The sequence below is a fragment of the Chlorocebus sabaeus genome, chromosome 20, assembly GCF_047675955.1.
Source record: "Chlorocebus sabaeus isolate Y175 chromosome 20, mChlSab1.0.hap1, whole genome shotgun sequence".
Classification (NCBI taxonomy): domain Eukaryota; kingdom Metazoa; phylum Chordata; class Mammalia; order Primates; family Cercopithecidae; genus Chlorocebus; species Chlorocebus sabaeus.
Genome location: NC_132923.1, coordinates 73547972 through 73560671, shown reverse-complemented (window position 1 = coordinate 73560671; position 12700 = coordinate 73547972). Strand labels below are relative to the sequence as shown.

The window sequence follows — 12700 nt, the reverse complement described above, 5'->3', positions numbered from 1 at the left end:
CTCTTTTAAATTTGCTGGTGTCATTTTGGATTTCATCTTTACTTCTATCTGTTTGAATAGAGCCATACTTTAAAGAGAATTGGAAAAAGAATAGAAGTATATTTCAATTCTCAGCAACTACCAGCTCCTCCAAAAAATAAATCACTTAACTTTCCTGTTCTTCAGTTTTCTTTTTAATCAAATGAAAATACTGAATACAGACCAAATAAATATAGTGTGATTGCTTATAAGGGTCAATCTCACAATTAAAATCTCCATTTACTATTATTATTTCTTTTAAATTAAGAATGCTAGAGGCTGGGCACAGTGGCTCATGTCTGTAATCCCAGCACTTTGGGAGGCCGAGGCGGGTGGATCATGAGGTCAGGAGTTCGAGACCAGCCTGGTCAACATGGTGAAACCCCATTTCTACCAAAAATACCAAAATTAGCCAGGTGTGGTGGTGGGCACCTGTAATCGCAGCTACTTGGGAGGTTGAGGCAGGAGAATCACTTGAACCCAGGAGGAAGAGGCTGCAGTGAGCTGAGATCACACCATTGCACTCCAGCCTGGGTGACAGAGCAAGACTCCATCTCAAAAAAAAAGCTAGAGAGCCAAGCACAGTGGTGTGCATCTGTAATCTCAGCTATTGGGAGGCTGAGGTGGGAAGATTGCTTGAGCTCAGGAGTTCAAGACCAGCGTGGGCAACATAGCAAAACCCCATTTCATAAAATCAATTAATTAATTAAGGATATCTAGCTTTTATCTTCTCAACTATATTAGTACATTGCTGCATAACAAATTATCCCCAAAATGTAACAGCTTAAAACAACAAGCATTTATTATCTTACACAGTTTCTGGGGTCAAGCATCTGAGAGTGGCTAAGGTGAGTGATGGTTCTGGCTCAGGGTCTCTCATGAGGTTACATTCAAGCAACCTGAGGTGCTGCAGTCACTTGAAGGTTTGACCAGGGTCGGCAGATCTATTTCCAAGATGGTTCACTCACATGGCTATTGACAGAAGGCTACAAATTCTCATTGGCCATTGGTAGAAGGCCTCAGTTCCTTGCTATGTGGAGAGCTGTCTCAGTACCCACATAACCTGGCAGCCTGCTCTCCCCAGAGTAAAGGATCTGAGAAAGTACAAGGCTGAAGCCACAATGTGTTCCACGAGCTAGCCTCAGAAGTGACATACCACTATTTTGCCATATTCTATTAGTCACACAGAAAAACCCCACCATAATGTGGGAAAAGACTCTACAAGCCATAATTACTAGCAGGCAAGGAATCATTGGGGAACATTTTGAGGACTGGCTGCCACACCAATGAAAATAAATATCCACACTAATGGAGCAGAGAAGTAATAATGTTGTTGGCCCTTCATGGGGTGGAAGGCCAGAGATCAAATGATTTCCCAAGAAGAGAGATTAAACTCTGTACTAAGCCACCTCAAATAATACATTAATTAGCTGGGCGCAGTGGCTCACGCCTGTAATCCCAGCACTTTGGGAGGCCGAGGCGGGCGGATCACAAGGTCAGGAGATCAAGACCATCCTGGTTAACACAGTGAAACCCCGTCTCTACTAAAAATAGAAAAAATTAGCCCGGCATGGTGGCGGGCACCTATAGTCCCAGCTACTCGGGAGGCTGAGGTAGGAGAATGGCATGAACCCGGGAGGCAGAGCTTGCAGTGAGCCGAGATTGTGCCACTACACTCCAGCCTGGGCGACACAGCGAGACTCCATCTCAAAAACAAAGAAAGTTAATTAGATAAGTAGATAAACTTAAGGTTCTGACTCCTTATTCAAGTTTTTTTTTTTTTCAAGTTTAAACTCCTCTGTCCTGTGGTTTTTATATCCAGAACTCTTCAATGTGTTACTTATCCCCTGAATTCACCAAAAACAAATTCACCTTCCCAAACTTTACCTATAACTGCAGCACTTGGGGTTAGGGGAAAAACATTTCCCCCCTGAGCAATAACTAACATCAATAACCAAGACATAAAATAAACTCACACCTATGGATATACTAACAATGCAGACCATATATTCAGTAGGTAGCAGTTAATTTTATCATACCAGTTCTTTTCAACATGTTAGCTGATTGCACAAGGATCATATGAAACTAGATTCTTTAATTTCAAGGTGAATAGTATAAAAGTCTGAATCTTTGAGGTGCTAACACATCAATCTCCATCAAAAGATAATTACTCTTATACCCTACCTTCTGTGTCCTGCTTGGTGAAAAAGGAAAGCGGCAACTGAGACCTGGGTTCTAGCCCCAGCTCTGTCATTAATTTGCTATGTGATATCTGGCAAGTAACTTGACATCTCTGATCCTCAACTTTAAAGACCCAAGGTTAGATCAAAATAACTCTTCCAGGGCTAACATAAATTTGACAATTCTGATTAATCTGTGCTTTCAGGTGAACCCAGATTTCTTATCCTTATCTACTTATAGTTGTGACTCTACACTGATTTTCTTTCTTTCTTTCTTTCTTTTTTTTTTTTTTTTAAACCACACTGCATCAGAAAACAATAGGACATTGACCATTTCTGAATTTATATTAGGCTTTCCTCCCTAACCTTTCCCTATCTCACCACATAGTGCTGGAAAAATACTCTGCACTATTCATTGTGGGAAGCTCAACAGAAAAGAAAATACTCAGCCAGTAATGTGATCAATAAAACCAAATTGGAAATAAATTTAGGTACATGAATATAAAACCAACATTTAAAAAATGGTTTCAACCAAAAAATGATTGCTCATAGACATAGACGGGAAGATGTCTTTTCCCAAAGGATTCACTCTTCACAGAGTTCGGCAGCATGATGAAAGGCAGAGGAGTGTGACTCCACGGCAGTAGAAGAAATGATACTCTCATCAGCTGGCAACCAGTTTCCCTCAGAGGAGGTACAGACACAGCTAAGTCAAGCCAAAAGTTATGAATGTCCCCGAATTCCCATGGGAAAACAGTGAAGTGCAAAGAAAGAAGTTTCATCTATTGGGCCTAGATGAGCTTGAAGAAGACAGGGTAGTCCCTTAACAATTTTCTTACAAAGAGAGAAAGCAAGAGAAATACGGGAATGAGGGAAAGAAACAAAGGTAAAGAAGAGAAAGGTTAGAGAAAGAAAGTGGCAGAGAAGTGTTAAGAATGAAAGAGAAGGGGAAAAATTATCCAGCACTAGAGACTCATCAAGAGAGCCCTGATTGTCTTTGTCAATAAGGTATCCTGACCACCTACCAGAGTGCCTGTACAGAACAGGAGTTCAGCATATGTTGAATGAATGAAAGAATGCAGATAAAGAAACAAAAATCAGTTTGGAAAAGGAAATCCAGGATATTCATTTTCTTGCAGTGATGCACTAACTCTAGCTAAAAATTTCATGACCTAAAAAATGTACATGAGGAAGGCTAGAAAAGGTAGCTAGATCAGTACAAATCTATAACCCTTTGAAAAAAAAAAAAGAATAAAAATACATGTGCTGCTGTTAAATATTTGGTCACTTTCTTATTTCCTTTTGTATATTAATAATCTGTCTCAATTGCACTTCATGAATATTTTAGGATCTCATGTTAAGAAAGAAATAATATCTTTATTTTTATGCCAGTTCAAAAGAATTTGATGGTTCCAAAAAAAAAAAAAACACTCACTTTATTTGGCATAGAAACCACATAGTCATCTATGTCATTTCTTAGAGCTCTGTCAATATTTCAGTATTAAAATAAAGTTGTCAAGAAAAAGTAACTGAGTAAAGAAACATTTCAATGTTTTCTAGGACTTTTATCCTTCCAAGAATAAGTTGTCTGCATATGTGTTTCTTTTGGTTAAATACTGACACAAGCTCAAACGATTACAGTTTGAAATTGCAGCTCATTCGCCTTTTACAGATTTTACAGATTGTTTTAGATCTTGCTCTAACACAACTATCCCTGTAGGACCAGTCACATTGCCATAGTAATTGTTCAGTGACCACAGTTGTTGCAACTTTGACACAGGAATGACCACAGTTCTAGGTCAGCTTTCATTTCACCCAGATATGAAGACACATTAACAAAAGTAGGACTACACACACATAGACAGAATCACAAATACAATATCTGTTATAGAGAGGAAATAGAATAGTATCCAATTTGACATCACATAAAGACTCAGATGGAAAATACTATCTATTATTTTTTTCCTTCATCAATCTTCTCTTTTAAGAACATGAAGAGATTACTTCCACACAGCATTTTAATCAGATATGCTTTGTTTAAATTAATTATATTATTCAGTGGAAATAAACCACATAGCCTGTTAATAATATATGGAATGTTTTTTTCTAAATTCATATCTGGAAGTAAATAAATATTTTAGAAACCAGACTGAGATTTCTTTCTTTCTTTCTTTCTTTTTTTGAGAGGTAGTCTCACTGTGTCCCCCAGGCTGGAGTGCCATGGCGCAATCTCGGCTCATTGCAACCTCCGACTCACGGGTTCAAGCCATTCTCCTGCCTCAACCTCCCGAGTAGCCGGGATTACAGGCACGCGCCGCCACACCCAGCTAATTTTTTCTGTATTTTTAGTAGAGACTGGGTTTCACCATGTTGGCTAGAATGGTCTCGATCTCCTGACCTCATGATCCTCCTGCCTCATCCTCCCAAAGTGCTGGGATTACAGGCGTAAACCACCGCGCCCGGCTGATATTTTTTTCTTAACAAAATTAATTTGTGTTGAGGGGAGAGGGGGCTTTCTGGCAAAAACCAGAAAGCCTGCTAGACAAATTCTAAAAGAGCTGTAGTACTAATAAAATGAGTTTCAAATTATTTTCATGTCACTTTAAAATTTGATTTTTTGTGGAGTGGGGGACGGGGGGCCGGTCACGGTGGCTCACACCTGTAATCCCAGCACATTGGGAGGCTGAGGCAGGCGGATCACGAGGTCAGGAGTTCAAGACCAGCCTGGTCAACATGGCAAAACCCCATCTCTATTAAAAATACAAAAAATTAGCCAGGCGTGGTGGCACACAGCTGTAATCCTAGCTACTCAGTAGGCTGAGGCAGGAGAATTGCTTGAACCCAGGAGGCAGAGGTTGCAGTGAACTGAGATCACAGGTGCCACTGCACTCCAGCCTGGGCGACAGAGCAAGACTCTGTCTCAGAAAAAACAAACAAACAAACAAACAAAAAACATCAATATCTGATATAAAAAATGTACTGGATGAGATTAATGGAAGGTTAGACATTGCAAAAACAAAACAAAAAACAAAATGGTGACCTTGAAAACATATCACTAGAAACTATCCAAATATAAACACAAAGAGAAAAATATGCAAAAATAAAAAATAAATAAAACAAGAATTAATGAAAGACAGGAAAGAGAGAAGCAAGGGAGAGAGGGAGGGAGGAAAGGAAGGAATATCAGTATCCTGCAAAACAACTTCAAGTGGTCTAGTATACCTATAACTGGAATTACCAAAAACAACATGTGAGACAGAAAAAAATATTTGAAGAAATATGACTGAAAGTTTTCCAAACTTGTTGAAAACTATAAACCCAAAGATCCAAGAATTTCAATAAACTCTAAGCACATAAAAGCAAACGATACCGGCCGGGCGCAATGGCTCACGCCTGTAATCCCAGCACTTTGGGAGGCTGAGGCAGGCAGATCATGAGGTCAGAAGTTCGAGACCAGCCTGACAACATGATGAAACCCCGTCTCTACTAAAAAAAAAAAAAGAAAAAAAAAATTAGCCAGGCATGGTGGTGGGCGCCAGTAATCCCAGCTACTCAGGAGGCTGAGGCAGGAGAATTAATCGAACCCAGGAGGTGAAGGTTGCAGTGAGCCGAGATCGCGCCATTGCACTCTAACCTGGGTGACAGAGTGAGACTCCATCTCGGGAAAAAAAAAAAAGCAAACAATACCAAGGCACATTATAATCAAATTGCTCAAAACCAGTGATAAAGAGAAAATCTTAAAGGCAGCCAGACAAAAAAGACACATTACTTACAGAGGACAAAAATAAAAATTATAGCAGGTTTCTCATCAGGACAAGCATAAGTGAGAAATCCGAAAAATGTACAAAGTACTGAAAATAATAAAAACCTGTCAAACTACAATTCTACACCCAGTGAAAATATCTTTCGAAAACAAAGGTGAATATTCATCATAGCCAAAAGGTAGAAACAATGTAAACTTCCACCAGTAAATGAATAAACAAAATATGGTATATCTATACAATATAATATTATTTGCCTGTAGAAAGGAATGAAACACTGATAGGACAATATGGATAAATTTTGAAAATACTATGCTAAGTGAAAGACACTAGTTATTAAAAAAAAAAACTATGTACTTTATGATTCTAGTCATATAAAAGCATAGAATAAGGAAATCTATATGGATAAAAAGTAGTTGGCTGACTGTAACGGCTCACGCCTGTAATCCCAGCAATTTGGGAAGCTGAGGCAGGAGGATCATGAGGTCAAGAGATTGAGACCATCCTGGCCAACAGGGCGAAACCCTGTCACTACTAAAAATACAAAAATTAGCTGGGTGTGGTGGCGCGTGCCTGTAGTCCCAACTACTTGGGAAGCTGAAGTAGGAGAATCACTTGAACTCGGGAGGCAGAGGTTTCAGTGAGCCGAGATTGCACCACTGCATTCCAGCCTGGTGACAGAGTGAGACTCCATCTCAAAAAAAATTTTTAAAAACAGGTAGTTTAGTAGTTGCTTACAGGTTGAACTGGAGGAAGACAGTGGGGAAAGGAACTAATAGCTAAAAAATACAGTTTCTTCTGGAAGCAATAAAAGTGTTCTCAAATTGACTATGGTAATGGTTGCACATATCTGTGAACATACTAAAAAACAAAGAATTATACAATTTATATTATTATTATTATTATTATTATTATTATTAGAGACAAGATCTCACTCTGTCACCCAGACTGGACTGCAGTGGCATAATCTTGGCTCACTGCAACCTCCACCTTCTGGGTTCAAGAGATTCTCTTGCCTTAGCCTCCTGAGTATCTGGCACTACCGGCGTGCACCACCATGCCCAGTTAAATTTTATATTCTTTCAGTAGAGATGAGTTTTCACCATGTTGGTCAGGCTGGTCTCAAATTCCTCAGCTCAAGTGATCTGACCTCCTTGGCTTTCCAAAGTGCTGAGATAAAAGGTGTGAGCCACCATGCCCAGCCTAAAGACCAAAGAGTTATACAATTTAAATGGGCAAATTGTATTGTATATGTATTATATCTCAATAAAGCTATATTTTTAAAATGAAGTAGCCAGGCACAGTGGCTCACACCCATAATCTCAGTACTTTGGGAGGCCAAGGTGTGAGGACCACTTGAATCCAGGAGTTTCAGACCAGCCTGGGCAACACAGTAAGAACCCCATCTCTAAAATAAAAAAAATAAAAAAAAAATTCAAATTAGCCAAGCATGGGGGCATACTCTTGGAATCCCAGCTACTTGGAAGGCCAAAGTGGGAGGACTGCTTGAGCCTGGGAGATTGAGGCTGCAGTAGGCAGTAATGACTGCACCATGAACTCTAGCCTCTAGACAGAGCAAGACCCTATCTCAAAATAAATAAATAAATAAATGGAAATGAAATAGATATTAAGATTTCTTCAGACATACAAAAGCTGAAAGAATCACCTACAGACCTCCAACACAGAAAATGTTAAACAGTGTCCTTCAAGCAGAAGGAAAACAATATTAGTTAGAAATATGGAATGTAGAAATGGAAATATACTATTATAAGGTGTTTATACTATATGTGAAGTAGAACAATATCACTTGTATGTAAACTGATAAAGATCTATACTATCAATTCTAAAGCAAATACTAAAATAATAAAAAAAAGTTATAATTAAGCCAACAAAGGAAATAAAATGGAGTCATAAAACATACTCAATCCAAAAGAAGGCAGAAAAAGGAGAAAAGGGGAAAAAAAGAAAGACTGAACAAACAGCAAGATGGCAGATTTAAACCTAACCATAATCAATAATCCCATTAAATGTAAATGATATAAATACCCCCAATTAAAAATCAGAGATTATCAAATTGGGTTAAAAAGCAACAATCAACTGCATGCTGCCTACCAGAAACTCACTTTGAATACAAAGACACAACAGGCTAGAAGTAGAAAAATGGAAGGAGTTATACCATGCTAATGCTAACCAAAAGAGAACTGGAAGGGCTGTTAATATCAAGGTAGATTTCATAGGACAGACTATTACCAGGGATAAAGAAAGATATTTCAAAAACATAAAGGTGCCAATTCATCAAGATGACATAAAATCCTAAACATTTATGAACATAATAACTAAGTTTTAAAATAGATAAGAGAAAACCCAATTGAACTATAAGTAGATAAATCAGCAATTAAAGTTAGAGACTTCAATATTCCTCTACAAAAACTGATAAACTAAGTAGAACTCCAGCAAATATACAGAATTGAAAAACACTTATCAACCAATCTGACCTAATTGACATTTATAGAACCCTCCATCCAACAACAGCAAAATACACAATGTTTTCAAGTGTACACAGAGTATTTACTACAAAAGACCATATTCTGAGCAATAAAATGTCTTAGTATATTTAAAATCATTCAAGTTATACAAAGTGAGCAAACTGGAAGTAAATTCAAACTCAGTAACAAAAGAACATGTAGAAAATCCTCAGGTATTTAGAAACTAAGCTTTAAATAACCCATAGGTCAGAGAATAAATTAGAAGAGAAATTAGAAGGTATTTTGATCTGTATAAAAATAAAAGCATAACATATCAAAATTTGTAGGATACTGCTAAAGCCACACTCAGAGAGAAATGTATAGAACTAAAATGTCTATAACAGAAGAAAGACTTCAAATCAATGACCTCAGCCTCCTATATCAGGAAGCTAGACAAAGAGGAGCAAATTAAATCCAAAAGAAGCAAAAAAGAAGTAATGAAAATTTGAGTAGAAATTAATTAAATAGAGAAAATCAATGAAACCAAAAGATGGTTCTTCAAGACCAGTAAAATGGATAAACCTCTAGCCAGATTGATCAGGAAAATTTAAGAGTACACAATAAATGAATTATAAGCATACAAATAAGCCCAATAAATATCACAAATATAATGTATAATGTAGAGGAAGGAAAAAGCAAGTTGCTGCTGGGCGCGATGGCTCACACCTGTAATTGCAGCACTTTGGGAGGCCGAGGCGGACAGATCACGAGGTCAGGAGTTTCAGCCCAGCCTGGCCAGTATGGTGAAACCCCGTCTCTACCAAAAATACAAAAATTAGCTGGGCATGGTGGTGCACGCCTGTAATCAGCTACTCAGGAGGTTGAGGCAGGAGAATCTCTTGAACCTGGAAAATGGAAGTTGCAGTGAGCCAAGATCACCCCACTGCACTCCAGCCTGGGCGACAGACCGAGACTCCATCTCAAAAAAAACCCCAAAAACAAAGAAAAAGCAAGTTGCAAAAGAAGACATACAGTATGATTTCACTTAAGTTCAAAAGTCTGTAAAGTGTGTGTATTTGTGAGTGTGCATGTGTGCATGAGACATACATAAGAAAAGTATAAAGAAAATCAAAGAAAATAGGTCGGGCACGGTGGCTCATGCCTGTAATCCCACCACTTTGGGAAGCTGAGGCGGGTGGATCACCTGAGGTCAGGAGTTTGAGACCAGCCTGGCCAACATGGTGAAAACCCGTCTCTACTAAAATACAAACAAAATTAACTGGGTGTGGTGGCAGGCGCCTGTAATCCCAGCTACTAGGGAGACTGCAGCAGGAGAATCGCCTGAACCCGGGAAGTGGAAGTTTCAGTTTGTCGAGATCACGCCACTGCACTCCAGCCTGGGTGACAGAGAGTTAAGAGAGAAAGACTCTGTCTCAAACAAAAAAAAAAGAAGAAGAACAAAAATTTCAGAATAATAATTATCTCTAGGAAGGATGGTTAAATAATGTTGAATTGAAGGTTTCAGTCAAATTATTAAAGTTCTATTTTTTTAAGCTATAGGTTGGTTACACCGCTGTTCATTTTATTATTCTTAATAACTTACATGTACATAATATGTATTCTTTTGTATGTATAAAATATTTTATAGTAAAAATTTCAGTAACATATATAGGTATAGGTAATCACTAAAAGAATAGAATAGGGACTGGGTGCAAAGGCTCATGCCTGTAATCCTAGCACTTTGGGAGGCCAAGGCAGACAGGTCACTTAGGCCAGGAGTTCAAGACCAGCCTGGCCAATATGGTGAAACCTCGTCTCTACTAAAAACACAAAAATTAGCCAGGTGACGTGGTGGCACACACCTGTAATCCCAGCTACTCAGGAGGCTGAGAGAGGAGAATTTCTTGAACCCGGAAGGTGGAGGTTGCAGTAAGCTGAGATCACGCCATTGCACTCTAGCCTCAGTGAGGAATGAAATTGTCTTAAAAAAAAATTGTAAATTAAGGTGATAGTAATAAAACCTGCAAGATCAATCATAAAAAATAGTAGAACAAAATGTATAACTTCTAAAACAACAAAGAGGAGTGACATTAGCAAGATGGCAGAATAGAACTTTCTAGAGCTCATCCCATTCATGAAGCCTGGGGAAATATTAATTTGTATCTGTACACCAAAGTACCATCATAAGAGTTAAGAAAATCAGGTGAGAGATTACATCACATAAGTATATCACAGAATTAAGACACATTGAAGAAAGCCTAGGAAGGACAGTTTCATATTACCCACGTTACCTCACCCCCGACCACAGCAGCACAGCATGGAGAGAGATACTATTAGGAGAAGGAATATGAGCACTGGACATTGCCTCAGATCCCAATACCAGGCCCACTCAAGTAAAACCCAGCACCAGGCAGGCCTCCACTGCCCCAGACTCCAGGCCCACCCCAGCACCAAGCCAGTCCTCCCAACTCCAGACCTTAGGCCTATCCCACAGATTCAGATGCCTGTTGGAGACTATAGACATGCCCCACTACTAGGCTCACTCCATAGGTCCCAGCTTCCAGATCACTCCCAGCACTAGGCTAGCCCCCATGGCCCCAACCTCTAAGCCAGCCTCTGCAGCCCCATCCTCTAGGGCAGTACCTACAGATTGTAACATCAGGCTGACTGCGTAGCCCCAGAATCTAGGCCTGCCTCCACAGACCCAGCCTCTGACCTAGCTTCCAGGCCCATCCCAATGCCAGGCTAACCCCTGCTGACCTGGCCTCCAGGCCTATCCCAGCACCAAGTCAGCCCTCACAGCCCTAGACTCCAGGCCAGTACCCACAGACCCAGCCTCTAGCCCCACTGCTACACCAGGTTGGCAACCACAGACCCTGGATCAGGGCTAGTTCCTGCAGATACAGGCTCCAGACCTGCCAAGTGCCAGATCAGGCCCCATAAGCTAAGGCTCCAGGCCTTCCCCAGGCTCCAGACTGGCCCAGCACTAAGCCAGCCCACACAGCCCCAGGCTTTAGGCCCACCCCAGTTGGTATTGGCAGACCCAGTAGATCAAAGCCCACCCCTATGGCCTCAAGAACCAGGCCAGTACCCTCAGACTCCACCTCCAGGCTTGCCCAGAGGATACAGGCTCCAAATTCACCCTGTACCATGCCAGCCCCTGGGTCCCAGCTCCATGCCAGTCCCCAAGGACTCAGGCTTTGGGCCCGCCCTAGACTTCAGATCAGCCCAATGCCAGGCTAGCCTCCATGGACACAGGCTCCAGGCCATTCCTTGTGGGCCCACACTTCAGCAGACCCAGAGCCCAGGCCCAGTAGACAATAGCACTAGGAAGGTTCCTATAGACCCATCCTCCAGAATCATTTCTGAGTCCTAGTTTCCAGGCTGGCCCCAGTGGCCCCAGGTAGACTCTCACAGACCCAGCCTCCAACCCAACCTAGAGCTAAGCCATCCCTCAAAGCACCAGGCTCCAGGCCAGACATCATGGACCTAGCCTTCCAGCCAGTACCCACACAGCCAGCCTCCAGTCTGTTCCCCATGAACCCAGGGATCAGGACCATCCCCATGAATCCAGGCTTTAGGCCAGTCCCCAGGCCCTCAGGTTCTAGTGGACTAGAACCCCAGGCCCAGCATATTAGACACTAGAAACAGCCTGGCCTCTGTGAATTGAGGCTCCAGGACTATACTTGCAGACCAGGCTGGTCCAGGCCAGCTCCTGCAGACCCAGGATCCAGGCCCACCCCTGTAGACCCAGGCTCCAGACCTATGCCTACAGACAGATGCCAGTCCTGTCCAAGTTTCTGGCCAGCCCCTGCAGACTCAAGTTCACTGTCTCAGTGGCAGATTGGCCCCAGTGGGCTCAGGATTCAGGACAGCCCCCATGGACACAGGCTCTGCATCTGCCCTCACAGACAAAGTATCTAAGCCTGTCACAACAGACTCAGTCAACAGGTCCACCCCAGCGGACCCTGGTGCCAGACCAGCCCCCACAGACCCAGAATCCAGGATAATCCCAGCAGACCCAAGCTCTAGGCCTGCCCCAGTGGACTGAGACACAAGGCCCAGCTCTGTGGACCCAGATGTGAGGTCCTCCACCTGCTCACCCAGGCACCAGACCATACTACCCAAGGGCTCCAGCAGTAAGCCCTCTTAACAAGCAACAGCAACTAGCCTGCCCAGAATCTCTGGTAAAGAGTTTTCCCTGACAAAGCCAGTCTGCAAAAACTGGAATAAATCCCTACCTCTTTAAATGCACAGGCATCAACACATGGTCACA

The 12700-nt window shown here is 41.5% G+C and overlaps 1 non-coding gene across 1 annotated transcript; it reads right to left on the bottom strand.

Annotated features, from left to right (window-relative positions):
* Positions 1–4705: 4705 nt before the first annotated feature.
* Positions 4706–4767, bottom strand: LOC119626373 (U7 small nuclear RNA). The gene has a single exon (XR_005242546.1). It is a non-coding gene; the product is annotated as a U7 small nuclear RNA (small nuclear RNA).
* Between the last annotated feature and the right edge of the window lie 7933 nt (positions 4768–12700).